The sequence below is a fragment of the Pseudopodoces humilis genome, chromosome 9 (assembly GCF_049639895.1).
Source record: "Pseudopodoces humilis isolate 2021_Gansu_Grassland_sample_001 chromosome 9, ASM4963989v1, whole genome shotgun sequence".
Classification (NCBI taxonomy): Eukaryota; Metazoa; Chordata; class Aves; order Passeriformes; family Paridae; genus Pseudopodoces; species Pseudopodoces humilis.
Genome location: NC_142208.1, coordinates 19835753 through 19853485, shown reverse-complemented (window position 1 = coordinate 19853485; position 17733 = coordinate 19835753). Strand labels below are relative to the sequence as shown.

Genomic DNA, 17733 nt, shown 5'->3' with positions numbered 1-17733 from the left:
AGTCTATGCTTTTTCACAAGGCATCCTAATGGCTACTTGCTATAATTCTATTTCTTTTTAAAAAATCCTTGTTTTTGTCAGCAATATATATCCTCTTCCATTCCATACCGCATTGTACACATATATTATATAAAAATATCTATTATAGACAGTATTGTTTCCACTTTTTTTCCCCTCAAATTATCAAAGCCACTTATATCAACATATACAGCTCAGCTAAACAGTAACCTGAAGTCCTTAAACAGTTTTATAGAGTTTCATCTCCCAATTTCCATGAAATTAAAAGACAAATTAAAACAATGAAAATAAACTGTAAGAAGCCTCCAGTGACTCCTACTAAAATTGTTACTAACAGATTTTGTTTCTTACAGTTGAAAACTGGCAGGAATGCAAATCAAATTGTATCACACATGTCAAACAGCTTCACAATTATGCAATCAACTTGCACTGCAAATTAAAAACAAGAGTTGCTACTACATCTTAAGTCAAAACAAATTTAAAACGTCAATAAGCTCAGCAAAGCAATCCTCAACAAATCTACTCATGTCTATTACGATGGCAGAACCAGAAAACAAAGAGGCTTGAAAGGAAATAGAAAAGTAGCAACCAAATTGTCTCATCTTTTACAAGACAAATTAATGACATTCACAATGTCTTAGGGAGTTAACTACTCTACTTCAATTGATTTTCAACAGGAGCTCTGTTTCCAGCTCTCTCAGGAATAAAACCTTGAACTTAATAACACAATGTTGTGTGGACTCCATTTCATTTGAACTGCATGGGACTCATTCATGGGAACTGTCACTTTGTCAGCCCATTAAAACAGTCAGCTTCATTGGAGAAAACCTAACACAGATACCTGTGAATTTGATTTTAAACTGTAAAACAGAGAATGTTTCTTCTGGATAAACTAAGAGAAAATAGGGGGTGGACCAAGATACCAAGCTTCATATCCTCCTCTGATGTTTTTGACAGCAATTTAACATATGTATGTATATAGAGAATCAAGTTCTGTGCAGCAACATGTACCATGTGATCCTGTCCATCCAATCATATGACTATAGTCACTGTGGAATTTGGCCTACTGAGTTAGATAAAAAACTTTCGCAAAAACGAAAGCTCTTTAAGTATTTTAGGTGTTTTTAACAGTTGACATTGACAAATGAGAGCCACTGCAGATAACATTTCACTGAAAGCATTATCTTGAAATTCTAATAATATTAATCCACTATACTAATGGTAACAATTAAGCAAAACTGATACATTTAGTTGATTCTTCATGTGACTAATGTGCTAGTTTTGAGGAGAGACAGACTCAGGATTCTAGCCAGAACCTATTCTCAAGTGAGCAACCAGCCCATAACTTGGCATCATCTGCCAGTTCTGCAGTGACATTAGCTTAGGAAGTTGACTGCTGGCTCAACCTTAGTTCCATGACTGCATGAAACCAAAAAAGTCTGCATAAATGGTGTCAGAGTCTGACTTTATTATCATTGAATTTTCTAAAGAAAAGATACATCAAACAATTCTCAAGTATGCAAAATAAGTTTGATATTGTTTTTGCAATTACAAAATCCTGGCTTTCTGCCTGCATGTAAACAGCATATTCTTGGTTTACGTGCATTTAATCAGAATGAACACAAAATCAACCAAAAACTGTGAGACCACAGTTACCATCCCTGCATCTTGAACTTCCTTTTGTAGCACTTGGAAGTCTGGATTCAGCACAGTGCTAATGAGATCATGTGGCTTTTAGCTGAGTAGGCTGTGGCAGTTTGGACTCCCTGTTTTTAGGGTTCCCAGCAGAGCAAGGCTGAATCTTTCTCAGAATACAAAGAACATACACAATCCTGCTTTCACAAAATTGCGCTGTCTGCTGAAGCTCATTTTCACATTTCAAACTTCTCCAGTCTCATCAACTAGACATGATTGTGGACTACTTTGCAACGAAATTCTGTAGGAAGAAAATGTTGGTGACAAATGTAGCTAATACTTCAGGAGATTACATGCTTTTGAGTCTAAAATGAGTTCTTAAGCATACCAGTGCAGGCAAAGCCCTTCAAGAGATCATGATGTTTGAATACAACAAAATAATATCTGTTTTGGTCCTTAAATACATAGTGGCAATTAATGAAAACATCTAACAAATGTACACATTGGATCATTGTATTAGGAATCTCGTTTTGTATGTAGAAAGACATCTTCATTTCCTCCTCACAAAGAATCACAATCTTGCTAAAATCACTACATTCCCCTGCAGGGATATCTATATTTAAATGTCAGGTTAACTATATTTCTGTTATCTCTTTAGGCCTGGATTGTATAAACATTACTATCTTGCTTCACTATGCATGCCCAGAGTCCATGCAAGCCTACAGACCTCATTAAAATTGTGACTATTAGCTTTCATCCGGCTTTAGTGTGGAAGTCCATGCGGGAATGTATAGATATATGTAACAGTCACCTCCTTGTATCTCACAAAGGTGTATAAAATCAGCAGAGAGCAGGCATCATTCTTTACTATTGTTTCATACCTCACTGCTATTTCTAATCCGTATTGCGAGAGTTCCAAATTCTATAGTGACTGTCAAACACTAAGAGACTCTGTGAGATGAGATTTATCACAAATATAATAGCTCAGCTTCAGATTGCCAGCTGCCTTTTCACTGTATCAACACACTTGAAAAAGCACAAACATTTTTACTTGCAAAATATTTCACAGTTTGTAATGAACTGAGCTCCCATAAATGCTAGATACATTTCAAGAATGGTTTTCTAAAGCAAATGATAAGCTATGCTAAAGAGATCCAATTTCTAACTTTTCTACATTTCTACAATCTGTATGCATTTTAACTGAGTTTTTTTAGATGTCACTATTTCCTTCAGTGCTGTAATAACTTTAGGTTGTAGCAGTGTAAAGCTAGAAGGATTCACCTATCAATTTATACGGCAAATCTCACTCCATTCCCTAATCTAATATCCTTGGAAAGCTTTTAAGAATAAAAGGCATAATACTCTAAAAATTATTTCCCTTTATCACAAATGCATAGATGGGAATATGAAATTTTGACAAGGAATTTGGCTTATGAGAACTTGTTGATACATGTAACACATAGTCTGCTCCTATCATCATCATGCTGTCTATTTAATAATTCACATTTAAATACAAGACCTCAGTTGCCACAGATCAGTAGGAATGAAATTAAGGCGATTTACATTCTTCCTGAAGAGAAATCTGGAATTCTGTCAGGTGTTTTATCCTGTGTCTTTTAAAGTTGTCAGAAACACTGGTGCCATCATAACCCTCTATCAGTCAGGAAGTAAAATATGTATTTGGGGGGCTGTGTCTTCCATTATGCATCAGCTTACCAAATTCGTGATAGAACCATTGTTAAAAAATATATCTAAACCAGATAATTCCAAACACAGGCTAGCAATTCACAGTATTACCTGATATATTTAAAATTTATTGTACAATTTTCTTCATTTCATCTGTTTTTCTTAACATTTGTACCAGTGAAGCAATACCTTTCCCCTGCCTTTTTCTTTATATATCAGTGAATAGTACAAAAAACTAAACAACAGTTGAAAACTGTCAAGATGAGGTACTGAAACTGCTTTCTTGTAATTTAATTTTCTGTTAATGTCCCTCAGTCAATAAGGACAAGCTAGTGAATTTCAGTAGAAAGACTCAATAATACTCCTGAAAACTAATGCTTTTGGTACAATTAATGTGTTGCTAACAAAACCACATAACAAAGACAGCTATAAAGAAGAGGAAGTGGAAAGTATAATGGTTTGTTGTAGATAGATTGCATCCAGTCACGTTTTTGAAGAAAGAAAAAGTAAATCCAGTTTGTCTGGAATTTAGGATCACCTGTCCAAATCTTTACATACAATTTTTACTCAGTAAAAAAGTGAATTTTACTATGTTTGTTAGAGCAAACATCCTTGCTATGAACATGACCTCTCAACAATGTTATTGTTCAAACCACTGTCACCGATGTAAACAGGAGCCAATTTAAATGGCACTTAGAGGCCAAAGAAAAATAAACTTGTGACCACTTACAAGAATATTGTAATTTATTTAGCATAGACAAAAGGAAATGGAGATCCCTACTTCTTTGATAAGTGTCTTTTTTCAAAACCACAGAACATAGAAACATTAGTCAGAGAAGATGCAAATATTTACTATTAAAAAGTGAAAGGTACATGCTACTCTTAGCACATAATTTTCTCCCCTCTGTTTGTTTTTACCATACAAAGAGCTTGGACAGTCACATTAAGGGGTTGGAGCTTCTGTCATACGAGAAGAGGCTGAAAGAACTGAGGTTGTTTAGCCTTGCTCAGAGCAGGTTCTTAGCAATGTGTATAAATACCTGATGGGAGGGGTAAATAAGACAGAGCAAGAGACTTCTCAGTATTTTCCAGGGACAGGAAGCGACAAGAAGCAATGGACACAAACTGAAACATAGGAAATCCAATCTGAACATTTGGAAAAAAATCTACTGTGAGGGTGAACAAATGTAGAATCTATCTGCACAAGGATAGATAAGAGAGAGAGCTGGGAGTGTTTAGCTTGCAGGAAAGAAGGGTCAGGGGAGACCTTAGCAGCTGTAAATTCTTGATAGAGGGAGGAGTAAAAAAGAATAAGAGAGAATCTTCCCAGTGCCCAGTGAAAGCACAAGAGGCAATGGACACATACTGAAACACGGGAAATTCCACTTAAACATCAGAAATAGGTGATTTTTACTGTAAGGTTGTTGGAACACTGGAATTGTTTGCCCAGTGGAGACTCCATCACTGAAGATTTTCAAAACCAAACTGGTTAAGGTCATGAGCAATCTCCTCTATTGATCCCACTTTAAGTAGGGGAGGTGGGATAGATGGGCTCCAGAGATCCTTTCCAAACTCAATGATTCAGAGATTCTTTGAAATATTAACCAGAATGACTCAATAGGTCAGGAATATGCTCACTTCATGCAGTTTTAGGCTACCTGCAAACAGAAAGCGTATAAAGTGTTAGCTACCCCCGCTGAGTCTGACCTGTATCAGAGGTGAATGCCATGGTGAGTGCTGGGGTCTGGTCTCCCACCATGACATTGGTCTCTCCTGAGACCAGTGGTTACTAGGGATACACCTGGCTCTGTCACCTCCTTGTCTACATTACCCTTTGGGATCCACTATGCTGAGCATCACAATGTCAACCAAAAAAAAGCCACTGAGGTCTCAGAAAAGTTCGTACAGATTGGCATCAGATGGCACAGTAGCTTTGTGTCCATTCCCATTTGCTCCATGACATGTCTAAAAATTTAAATTATGAAAAAGATACTATTTACTAATTTAAGGACAAAGCTACCATTATAGTAAGCTTCCAGGAATAGTGCATAACAGCAAAATACACAGTCCTGTTAAACTTGTTTAATGGCTGCTTTGTCTTGGCCCAACTTCCCTCGTTTTTCCCTGTGTTCACATTTTTCTAATTCTCATCTCCCTTGGGCATTCCCCTGCTTCTGTGGGTTGCTACATTTCTTAGAGGCACCAAATTTTAACTCAAAATCTGATGAACAAATTTAGCTTCCAGAGAAATAATTGTGTTTTCAAAATAGTATAGCTTTGGGGTAGAGATGTTATTCCATGTTACTTATGTAACAGCAGTCTAAATCCTTCTCGAAGAAGAAAACCCAGCAATCTCAAATTGCAAATGTCCTTCCACAGTACAGAACCCTACTCAATCAATTAAGTTTGATATTCAGTTCACTACTTGACTTTAGAACACCTACAACCCAATTGTCTCAGCAGAGAATGCCATTTTACAAGTGGGTAATTCAGGCTGGAAATGGGCTCAGTGTAAGGTGTGGTTCAGGATGAGAATGAGGGTAGCCAAATTTAGGGTCCAGGCTATATATTATCACAATCCAACTCTAGGGAAATCTGGGTAAAACTCTGTGGACTCAAGCTTTAATTATTATTATTTATATGTATATACTATTTATTCTTTTTCTTATTCTTTTTCTTCTTATCATCCAGTAAAAGAGCTTGGTTGAGCAGAACAGCTACACAGAGGTGTGCCTTTTGCTCTTCTGTGCATAGAGGAAGAGTCAGTGTATTTTAGGGCAGAGAGGGCCAAGGGAAGACATAGTATGGAAAATTGTTGCCTCTACAAAAAATACATCAGAAGAAAAACTAAAGTTTTACTGCAGTATTTAGTAAAGGAGTAAGACAAAAGCTGTTAAAAGAAAACAATTTGTTTTTTGAAAGGAAAAAGCAGATCCATTATTTGAACTAGCTAACCTCATTAATAACAGAAGTGGACAGATATTTCAGCATAATCTAGGCACACAAGGTCCAGGGCAAGCTGGGTCCCATTTACTGAAACACCTGACAGTATTTTTATTGGTATTTAACAAAACTGGCTAGATTACATTTAGGGCAAATATATCCAAATATATCCATTCAGCTAATACCTTCAGCTGAAGTAGAAACATACTCTTTTGAGAGTCCATCTGCTCTAAAAAGTCTCCAACATAAACTGTGTTAAGAAAAGGATGCATCACTGAGCCTGTTTTACATAAAGACTAAAATATTTCTAGCCGTTTCCTAATAAATTTTTGATGTCAGCAACACAGGAAGACATGACTGCCTAGGAATTAAACCTCCAACTCTCAAATTCCAATACAATGTGTTAATCACAACATTAGTCTTCATCTGAATGTTAATTTGACATGCATTTAAACCAGACAGCTAATCTCTGAGGTGAGAGAGATTTTATTTTAAAAAAATAGCCATACTGAACACTTAGCCTACATTTTGCCTCATACTGCTATTGATACCAGCTCCTGAAAATAGTCAAGATTATTGGCAGATAGTTTTAGAACAGGAGTGGTAAAAAATTAAGAGTTAAGTCACAAATTTTCAGCATATGGAGGCAAGTAAAACATTTTGCAAGATAAAATATTTGAAGATAAAAACCTGGATTCTTCAGAACTTCATGCCTTATATAGTGTGTGTCTGTGTATTTATAGATGCAAAATTTTATACGCTTGCAACTGAAACAGAACTTTATTGAATTTTTAATTTGGTTCTATGCAAGAGAAAACGATCACTTAAGATGGCAGACTCAGACCCATCAACTCATCTTTCTCTTTCATATTAACAAACATGAACATGAATATTGCTGTTTACACAGCCTAATCCCACACAATGCCATCATGACTCCCTGAATCAAGTTATTTTTATGTGCCTATGATGTATATAAATGTACTTTCACCTCTGCTGTGATGAAGAGATTGTTTGTTAATACACTTCTAGAGCTGATACAGTATTTTAGAGCTATACATGACTTATTAAAAAGGAAATAAAAATGCACAGTTACACTCATTTACAAAGCAGCAGTTAATATTAATAATCACTGAAACAGAAATATTGTCTCATTTTATGTTTGTAATTAACTGAAAGTATTTTTGGTTGGAAATAGAAGAATGCTGTTACAGATTCACTCTGCAGTGAGATTTAAATATAATATCGTCATCTTTGCACTGTTTGCAGCATGGTTAGAAATGTGCTGCTACTCCCATTCCACACACACACAGGTGTGTTATCTCCCAATAACCAGGATGAAGACATCAAATAAAGCATACCACCAGTGTCCACAGTGCTTTGATAACTGGGAGAACAAAGTGTCACTCCTTCTAACTCCTGTAATTCTTATGTGAGGAAATTCCAGTGCATTATCTAATAGAAGTGTGCTGGAAGCCTGTGAACTATTCAGAACTAAAATGGTCCTCTGGTCTACTGCTCAAAATTTCTGTGTTTCTTCTAGACCCTTCCTCACACCTCCCAAACCCAGGATGGTTAGACATTGTAAGCACGTTCTATTCTGCCAAAAGTACTTCCAATACTTTGTAAGAACTCAAGCAAACTCTCTACTTCACAGTGGAGTCAGTGACTCACTTCACTAGCATGTGAGCAGAGATGAGGAGAGAATAAAGAATAAAGTTTTCACACAATATTCAAACATTGTTATGTAAAGAAAACTACTCAAATGAGGAACGCTAGACTGCTTACATCCCTACGGACTCTGTGTCAACAAAAATATCAGTAACCTTTTTTCTTTCTATTCCCAAAACAGCACAGAGAGTAAACCGAAGAAACTCAGTAGATTCCAGCAAAAAAATCAGTTCCACCAGAGACTAATGCCAAATATGATCTTTCAGATCTTATTTCTCTAAAAAAGGAATGCATTATGTTAGACAGGAGTAGGCAGAAACGTAAGACATTTAGTCAAAACAACCAAAAGGCTCCTGCACAAGAAAATTTATACTCTAGTTAGAGAAAGTTGAGGATTATGTAATGCACACAACTGTATAAGTAGTCTGTTTTCTGCAGTGAAAGAAATTAAACAGACTACTTACTGACCTAAATACAAACTTTTGTCCAAGACTAACACAAATTGTTATTTTTCAGTTCTTGAACAACTTCAGTGGGGGACACAAATACCTACCTTGAATATCTTTTAATGTATGGATTTCCTTCTCAGCCTGAGTTAGAAATATTCATCTCCTGCACCATGTGACCTATGAAACGTGTTCAAAAGCACCAAGGTTATCTATAAAATACTGTGTTCCTCCTTCCTGAAAAATGTTTTGTTATTCAGATGCTCTGTATGGGTTTTTATAGCTTTAGTAGCGAATGCTTCCAAAGTCCTCCTGCTAAATAACTGTACTGGGCCTGGTTAGGACAGAATTAACTTTCTTCCCAGCAGCTCACATGGGCTTTTAGTTACCTGCCCAAAACAGTGGTGACAGCACACTAAGGTTTTACCTGCTGCTGAGCAGTGCTTGGCCAGCACCATGGCCTTCTCTCTTTCTCACTCCCACCACAGTGAAGACTGCAGGGGTGCAATACACTGGGAGAGGATGCAACCAGGCAGATGATCTGAACTAGCCAAGGAGATATTCCATGCCATGTAACACCACATTAAGTCATGGTAAGGAATAACAGGGGGGCTTAGAGATGTTAGCTGCCATTTCCTTGGAACTGACTGCTCATCAGTGTTCCTGCAGGATGTGGATAGTGACTGCCTTTGCCCCACTTCCTTTCCTTTCTCTCATCTTACATCTATCCTTCACTTTATAAACTTTTAATTTTATTTTTTTTTTACCTCAACCCCTACATTTTCTTACTTTTTCTCTTCCCTCATCTCATAGGAGCTTGGGGTGAGTGAGTGAGCAATTTGTGGTGCTTAGCTGCCCACTGGGCTTAACCCACAAAAATAACATAGTGAACAAAATTAGTGATTTAGTGATTAGTGATTTCCCACCTTTCTGTTGTGCTGCCCGGTGATGTATGAGTAGCTACTGGGAGTTTATACACACTTGTGACTAAGCCTTGTCACAACACACCTGTGTTACAAGCAGATATAGGCTGTCTCTTTTCTCCATGGCTAGATGAAAATGTGCATGGTATGACATGACCAACATCTCTGAGGGATGGGAAGAATGCAGGAGTGGGCTGGGTGCCAGATGAAGTATTTACCCAGGCAGTATCCAGCTCAGTTTCTAGTTTGCCTATAGGTCAATTAGCATAATCAGAATAATTTTGTGTAACACTATACATTGATTATGAGTTGTCAACATAAATGTTTTCAATGCACTTGCCCCAAACTAAACACAAAAATTCTACCAAATCATAGCCATGTGCTGCACATGATTCTCACCCAGGGGGAGAGGATGTGTGAAAAGATTGTGACAGATGTTGGGGACATTGTTTACTATGTTGCTGGAAGATGTTTCATTTATATGGTAATAAATACATTATAAGAAGCCATAGAGATTTATGGCATCATCTTAGATATTTATATCAAGTTATTAAATATTTTTGAGACTGGGAATATACTAGATACGAATAATAGTATTTTTGGGTGTCATCCCATTAAATACTTGTTCCTTTTACACCATTCATAGAAAGGTATCATTTGTATTACTGAATACTCTTAATGTCCTCTCACTGAACACTGAAATGCTGTATTACATCAAAAATAAAAAACACTTGCACTTCGCATTACATTTTCATTCATAAATTTTATGTGTAAAATAGAAATCAAATGTACAAAGTCTAAGTTAGAAGTCATTGCAAGCAATTTTCCCTATTGATTTCAAGGGGATTTGAACCTGTGGCTTTTGACTCTTAAAATAACCACTGCATCACTGTCACATATGAAAAACACTATGAATAGTGAAGAACTGGTTTAATCTATTTCTTAGAACAAACTGAGAATCTCCTAAAGGGGCTTAAAGATTACTGTACATCTGAAGCAAAGCTCTATCTTGCATACCACTGAAATACTGTACAAAGATGGCTTAAAGAATGTGGTTATTAACAGGTGTATTTATTGATCATAACAAAATATTTATTTTCTGTCAGTGGTATGAAAAAATTTGCCACAATGAAGAGAAGGAGCCTTAAAGATAGGAATCCTGACTTCTTATGGCTCCTAAGCATATGTTAGTTTTATTTACATAACGTACACCCTGTGTTACTTTAGGGAAGCTGGGGATACAATTCCACACAATATTTATTTTCTCTAACCTTATTTTAAAAATAAATATGAGCCATTCAATCAAGTCTGACTTTCTTCTTTCTGAAAGAATTCTGGAACGCTGATCTTGGACCATTCTGCACCTTAGCTAGTTTGTTTTTATTAATGGTTAAAACAACACGTATTTTCTAGGTTTATTTTTAAAGAACATAAAAATATAAATCGAGAAGGGTTTAATACAGAACAAACAGGGAACAGTATTTTTACAGGAAACTTAATGGCTAAGCAGATGTCTAACCTACTTTGAGACCAACATGTTATGCAAATACAGTACACAGCTCTCCCTTGTATCCCAGGGCTATCTCTTTCAGGACTAGCTGTTGCTTTACTTTCCACGTACTTTTTGAATACTACTCACTGAAAAAGAAGATAAAAGAGCATTTAAAATTTAAATAGTCAGGTATTATAAAGTGCTGACAAACCATACTAGATGTGCTGTACTTGAAAATGTCTCACCTGATTAATGCCATCCTGCTGTCTTTTTGTTATAGATGTCCCTCTGTTCTGCTTTTTCTGAATTAGCAATCTGAATTCTGGAGAATTTCAGGTAATTGCACAAAGAACTCTCTGCCAGGACTGTGTGCAATTAAACTTCCAAAAGTTACAGCAAAGATTGACTGCAGAACCTTTACTGTAATACATATCAAGTAAAAACAGGCCAATCATCTAATCTGAGTTGCACTAAAACTGTTAATATTCTCCTGAAGTTCAACAGATTATTTTGACCAAAGCATCTTAATTTTCTATTGTTAAGACTGATCTACAAAAATCATTACTAGTTTCAAATGTTAAAAAAATTAAAATTACTTAATAGTAGTCTGAATTAGTCTGTTTTTATTACCTCAATTGCTAAGATAGAGTAATTTGATTTTCTTTTAATCAGCTAGACTGAATAATCTTGTTTTGAATATTACTTACTTTATGTCAAATGTTTCCATTTAGTTCATGAAAGATTATATCAAGAGATGGTTTGATTACTGTCTGGAAGTGCCACCTTAGCTTTACTTTTACTAAACTGTGCCCCAAGCCATTCATGATAAAGCATATGTGCCAAGAACTTTATAATTCTTTTAGGTTTTCTCTATACAGCTTTCAAATTTTCTGCATCCTTCTTGACGTGCAATTGCCAGAATCAAGTTCAGAAAGAGTGGTGATCACAGCATTAACAACCACTGAATCAATGCAATTCAACAACTGCTTGATATTCCTCTTGCCCATTCATCTAAGACTACCTTCATTCTTTTGTCTCCCCTTGACACTGGCAGCTGATTATACCATGACCCTTCAAAACTCCTTTAGAAGTCTGTGCTTTGTGAGGGAAGAATGAGGCACTCTGTAAATAGAACCTACAAATAGTTTCTACATAGTGATTTCTCGTTTGCTATCTATCCTATTCTCCTATTTTATTATCTTAGATCTTAGCTCTGGAATATGCACATAGCAGTGTGTAAGATTTCTATTTGAACTTGTCTAATGTCATGGAGCTTAATTACATTTACATGTAATATATCGATTTCAGAATTATTCCCATGTGATATTTTCTGCTGTTTCTCTTATGAGCAACTGAACACTGCAGACTTATTAATGCAGTTTTAAGTGTGGAAGGAGTTGGTAGGACATGACTGCTTTGCCTTCCCCATTTACATTGTTTTTACCTTTACATTTTACATTTACATTTACATTGCTTCCACCTCCTTTATGATGCTTTTTTGATTCATAATTACGCTGTTTCTAAAATTTGAATCAAATGTCTATTGTAGAGAAATCATGATTATATTACTGTAAGAAAAGTGCCAGATTATGTCTCCATTTCATTTTTACCAAAGCACTGGTCATAACGCAAGGGTCTGTGTCATCTTGTTAAACTAATATTTTTATGAGTTTCTCCTCTCCCTGTTCTTTCTTCTGGCTGAACACAGAACTAACAAACTTCTGGTAGCAGCACTTTACACCAGCTGAAATTGGCACTTAGAAGCAGTGAGATCATGGCTTGAATTGCAGTGCAGTGGATACTGAACAGCCATTTTTATGAAAGAGCACCTAGGATACAGGCCTGGAAAACATATTCCAGTCTTCCGTCTTGCAGTTTCAAAGACAAAGGTCTTGAAATTTCACCAGAAAGTTCACCTACATAAGATTAAAAATAATCAAGCCATTTCTCTAGGATTAGGTGACTGATTCCAGTCAGTAAACTTTTGGCCTGATGAGTCTTTAAGTAGCACAATTCTGGAGATTATTAAGAGCACAAAAAAAAATAAAATTAAAATTTTAGTGCTACGGAAGTGAAAAAAGAGCAATTAAGGTTTTCTAAATTTACATAAAATTTATTGGGATTTAACCATCTGATTTTAAATGAAAGACCCTTTTCCTTGCTTTATGCAAATTCACAGATTTAAATTTAGAACTTCTGCAATAAGTATAAAGGATTCAAATTGTGGGCCCTTAAATTAGCAGGAATGCTAGCTAGTGCCTTCAGTGAAAATAGTCAGAAATAGACCAAGGTATTTTCTAAGTGAATAATGATATAACATTATTTAAATGTGTGCAATATTTCAACCTTTTCAGTGTTAAAAAAATGAATTGTCTTTGGATTTTATATTGTGGAGACTGAAGAATGCATCTCAAGTAGTATTTACAAATGGTTTTCCTTCTTATATCTTAAGGAAGAAAAAAAATCATACTCAAAAAATTTTTAACAGTGGCAAAAAATCTAGCACTAGAAAGTTGACCTGGCTTTTTGGCTAGTTTCCATATAGAAAAAAAAAGTTTTCTTACATATAAGACACTTCATTTGGTTAAAGGATGAAAAATATCTTAGTGAATACCATGTACAACAGAGTAGGAGCTATGCTAGTCAGAACTCATTTAAACATAGTTTTTCTAGTAAAAAGTAATCTTTGCCTGGCCTCCACAGACTCAGTGGAACTACTTTACATGCTGTAATCTATGCTAAGCAAGGTTTGTCTCCCAGAGCAGACAGTGACCTGAATTCCAAGGAAAATATTTAGAATTTCATACCAGAACTTGAACTCTAGATTCTTCTCAACAATCCTTCTGTGATTTCTTTCAGCATACACAGGATTCTTCTTATTCCAGAATTTATCTTCTACTTGGATTTTGATCAGTTCCTTGTGTTTGTGAAATAAGAAGGAACATGCAAAGAGAAAAAAAAAAAAAAAAGAGACAATGAAAAAACAGACCTCTGAATATGAAGCCTTGCTAACTCAGAAGTGTTGCAGAGAAAAGCACAAGCATGAGACCTCAAAAACAAATGACTGTAAGCATATGCTTACATAGACAGCAACTCCAGCCCCTCCAAAGGAAAATATTTAGCACCTACTTGCTCACAGGAATACAACTCTGAAGAAGACTCAGTCATTAAGTGCAGATAACTGCAATGCAGTTCACTCCTGCAGGGACATCCTAACCATGAGGTACCTCAAACTGGTATCCTGCAAAGATCTGATCTACTGCCTTTCCTCTAGAGAAGGAATACAGCCTAAACATCTCTTCCTGCATCTGTGCATGTTCAAAACAAATAAAAGCACAAGTTGTAAAAGAGGTTTTCTCAAAGGTTTTTTCCTGTGTTAGGACCACTCAAAAAAGTTCTGGAGTTCCTGGTCATATGACACTGATTAATTTTGGTACATAGTGAGAAAAGAGCAGCAAGTGCACAGTCAGCAGTTGGATTTCCATGCCCTGTTTAACTTAAATGGAATCACTGCTTTCCTTGTATTTGGTATAGGTCCAGAGACTAAGGCCTACAGAGCTGGTGACTTCCAAGGGAAAGATGCTCATGGTAATATGATAAAATGAGCAATAATGGAGCATTGCATTTTTTAGTCACGATTTAACACCTGTGCAGCCCACAAAATACTTAGAAAAAAAATGGTCAGAAAGAAATTCAGCAATTCAATTAGCCTGTGAGGTGCAATGTAGCACTTCATGTCACACCACTGTCCATTATCTGAACGAATGGTCACAATCACTAATGCCAGTGTTCTACCACACTTACAGCAACACCACACTGAGCTGTATGATCTACTCTAGCCTGCAAAGAGCTCCTGCAAAACAAACTTCAGAGGCTTCACTCAATACAGGATGCTCAGCAATGTTTATGCTTTTCTTACTGGTAGGAAAGTCCAGGATTCAACATTTAACTGTCAATTGCCACTTTCAAGGAATGTGAGGGTTTATTGCTGTGAATATAAATTTCACCTACTCCAATAAGCACGATCAATAGTATTTCACTCACTGATGTATAATAGAAGGCTCTGCATTGCCCAGGTTCAAGCATTGTGGGTTTCTTTCTGTTGTCCTAAACTTACACTAGTTCTTCCCTAAACTCTGCCCTTCTTCATGCAAATTCCATATTCAGAACTCATCCATAGAATCACTATCACAGCTTCCTAAAGAACCTTTTCTTTGTTTTAATAAAGTATTTTTAATGAATCTTGCTTGTTTTAATGACAAGAGAAGTTTCAAGGTGGTACTACTAGCAGCAAGATGTGTCTGTATTGGAACCTGATAGAAACCATATTTCAGGGTAACACCTAATGGTGTTACCATGGCACTGAGCCACGGCTAATACACTCTGTCATTATATTACACTAAACATTAGGAGATATCTTCATAGTTTCTTCATGCTCAGGCAGCAGGAGCTTACATCTGCTTAAAAACTACACAGATGTACCTCAATGCATAATTCCTTTAAGAAATAAAATAGCACTTTGTACTTCCAAGCAGCACACTCAAGCACATTACGGAAAAATATACCTGTATGACTAATGTCTCTCCCTGGACTCAATTTGTCCATTATATTCCTTTGCTTAAATGCTCAACCTTTAGACAAAACCATTCTCTTTTAAATCTCCATGAAGCCAAACTCAACAGAATTCCATACCTAAATGGGGCCTGCTGAGACCATTATAACTTCAGTAAAAATTACAGACTTCAAAAAAATTGCAAAGGAAAAAAATCTGTGCCTTTGTACATGTGAACTGCAGCACTGGTTTTAATATTATATTCACTACCAAACAAATTAGAATAAAAGTCTTTTTTAGTATTTTACTCCCAGGTGTTTGATATCACACATAGTTATACCCACTCATTCCTCAAGTATTTCAGTGCTCCCCAAATAGTATTAATAAAAGAATCTTCTCCACAACCTGTTCAACAAGACAACACTGCAAGCCATAACTTACAGATACGGAAAAGGGAGACATAGAAATCTAGGTCCAAACTGTTTCAAGTACTCTTTATTTCCATACACCTGATGTTCAAAGGTTCAACTTTTCAGGACACTCAAGACTCAGTAAACAGCTCTGTTTCACATTCTGATTTTGATTGTACTGGTGATGTCAAAACAAGGGCAAATTTGGCTACATGTGTCTCACAACTGTTAAAAATGAAAGGCCACCTGTGAACCCCTGACCTATATCACCTACCCAGCAAAAACCAGTAATTTAGTATCCAAGACAGGCAGATACTAGTCCTTCAAGGCAGTATTCAACTTCCCTGAGCTGACTATCCTTTGTCTTCCTGCAGCATTCCTCTGTGCCTGTTCTACACTCACCTGCAGGTGATAAGGGGGTGCTGGGGAGAAAACCTTTTAAGAACAGAAGTGAGGAGCACTACAAATGATAAATTATGGTCACACCAACAACCTAAAATAAGAAATGTCCTAACATTTTGGCCCTTTAGCTATATTAGAACAGTTTGATTTTTATACTTAACCATTCCCAAATTACAGGAATTCTTCTGTTGAGTTACTATGGCTCCATGCAGTCTAAGCTGTCAGCAGTTTGACTTCTGCACCTGTCAAACAGACTTCACCTTTGTGAATAAACAGAATCAATACCAAGCCAGAAAGCACTGAAGTGAAGACGGGTTCTTTGCTTGTTCTCTCTGCTGTTCAAGGAGGAACAGTGAAAAGGAAAAGTTTTACTGAATGACTTGGCTGCAGATACTGTGTTTGGAAAATGTCACAGGTAAACTCTCACTAACCCCACCCAGGAACATATATAAACTTAGATTATTTCTTTCAAAGGCTTATATATAATTATATCAATTAGCTCAAACACTTCTATTTTCACAAGAATGGGAAAAAATATATTTAGGCAATAATTAAATAAAATTTGAGGTCCTGTCTTAATGAAAAGGTTACCAAAAACATTTTTACACTGGGTAAAATGACAACTTCTCCCTAAAATTGTTCTTGGAATTATTTAATAACTGAAAATTTTATAAGCAGTTCAAGGCAAGGTCTATGGTAACTAAAGTAAGTACAAGGAGTACTTGTAGTTATTCTGTCTACAAGCATATTCAATACTGACATAAAGTCAAGTGGATAAACTGAAGCTTAAGATACAGCAGTTTTCATCAGCTAATGTTTCAAACTATTTCTATTTTTATGGATTCCTCCTTTGATTCATGAGAGTCAAGACACTTCCTTTGAAAACATACAGTAAAAATTACATGGTAAGTAGCTATCATCCCTTGTAAGAAATTTCAGTCAGCAGATTACCTGTCAGTGTTACCTTGTATTACCCACCCACTCCACAAGATGGAAACTGTAAATCCAAAAGTCCAATGTTTGGCAGATGTTTGCAAATGTTCTTTATATAACAGATATGCTTGAGAAATCTAGGTGTAAGACAGCTAGACGGGAGGAGTGGGCAGGGTTCTCTTCTGCCAAGAAAGAAGTCAGATGCAGAACCACATAGTCGAGAACCACAGAACACCAAATCTGCTCCAGCAACTCTTGTCTATGTGACCCAAACATACTGCTAGGGCAGCAGCCTAGAAAGCATCCAAGAAAGGAAGACAAGAGATTACTTTCAGTAAATATTAGAGAACTGTTTTCTTCAACACTGTATGCTGTTCTATTTATGCTATTCTGTCAATGTTACACACATATTAGCAAGACTTCCAGCGCCAGAATGAATCCCCCACTTCTTAGTCCTGATCACCAAGTGAAATGTGGAAATGAGGGTTCTGGATCTTCTGGATATCAAAAGCAATACACTTAACTGGAGATACTGTCTCCGGTGTGTGGTGAACACTCCCACTAAAGCCTTCAGTGTTCAGGTGCAAATGACCTGTTTTCCTTCTGCCCAGGACAGAGCATTACC

General features: G+C 36.3%; 1 protein-coding gene across 3 annotated transcripts in view; it reads right to left on the bottom strand.

The window, feature by feature from the left end:
- The window catches only part of PCGF5 (polycomb group ring finger 5), a 103825-nt gene that overhangs the window by 44163 nt on the left and 41929 nt on the right, over nucleotides 1-17733 (bottom strand). For 2 of the 3 annotated variants that reach the window (XM_088059350.1, XM_014250271.2), the window contains exons 2-3: nucleotides 13619-13728; nucleotides 8504-8576 (exon numbers count right to left, since the gene is read on the bottom strand). The gene's annotated coding sequence lies outside the window, so the exon portion shown is untranslated. The remainder of the gene's footprint in view (nucleotides 1-8503; nucleotides 8577-13618; nucleotides 13729-17733) is intronic. The other variant, XM_014250272.2, reaches the window with a different exon arrangement.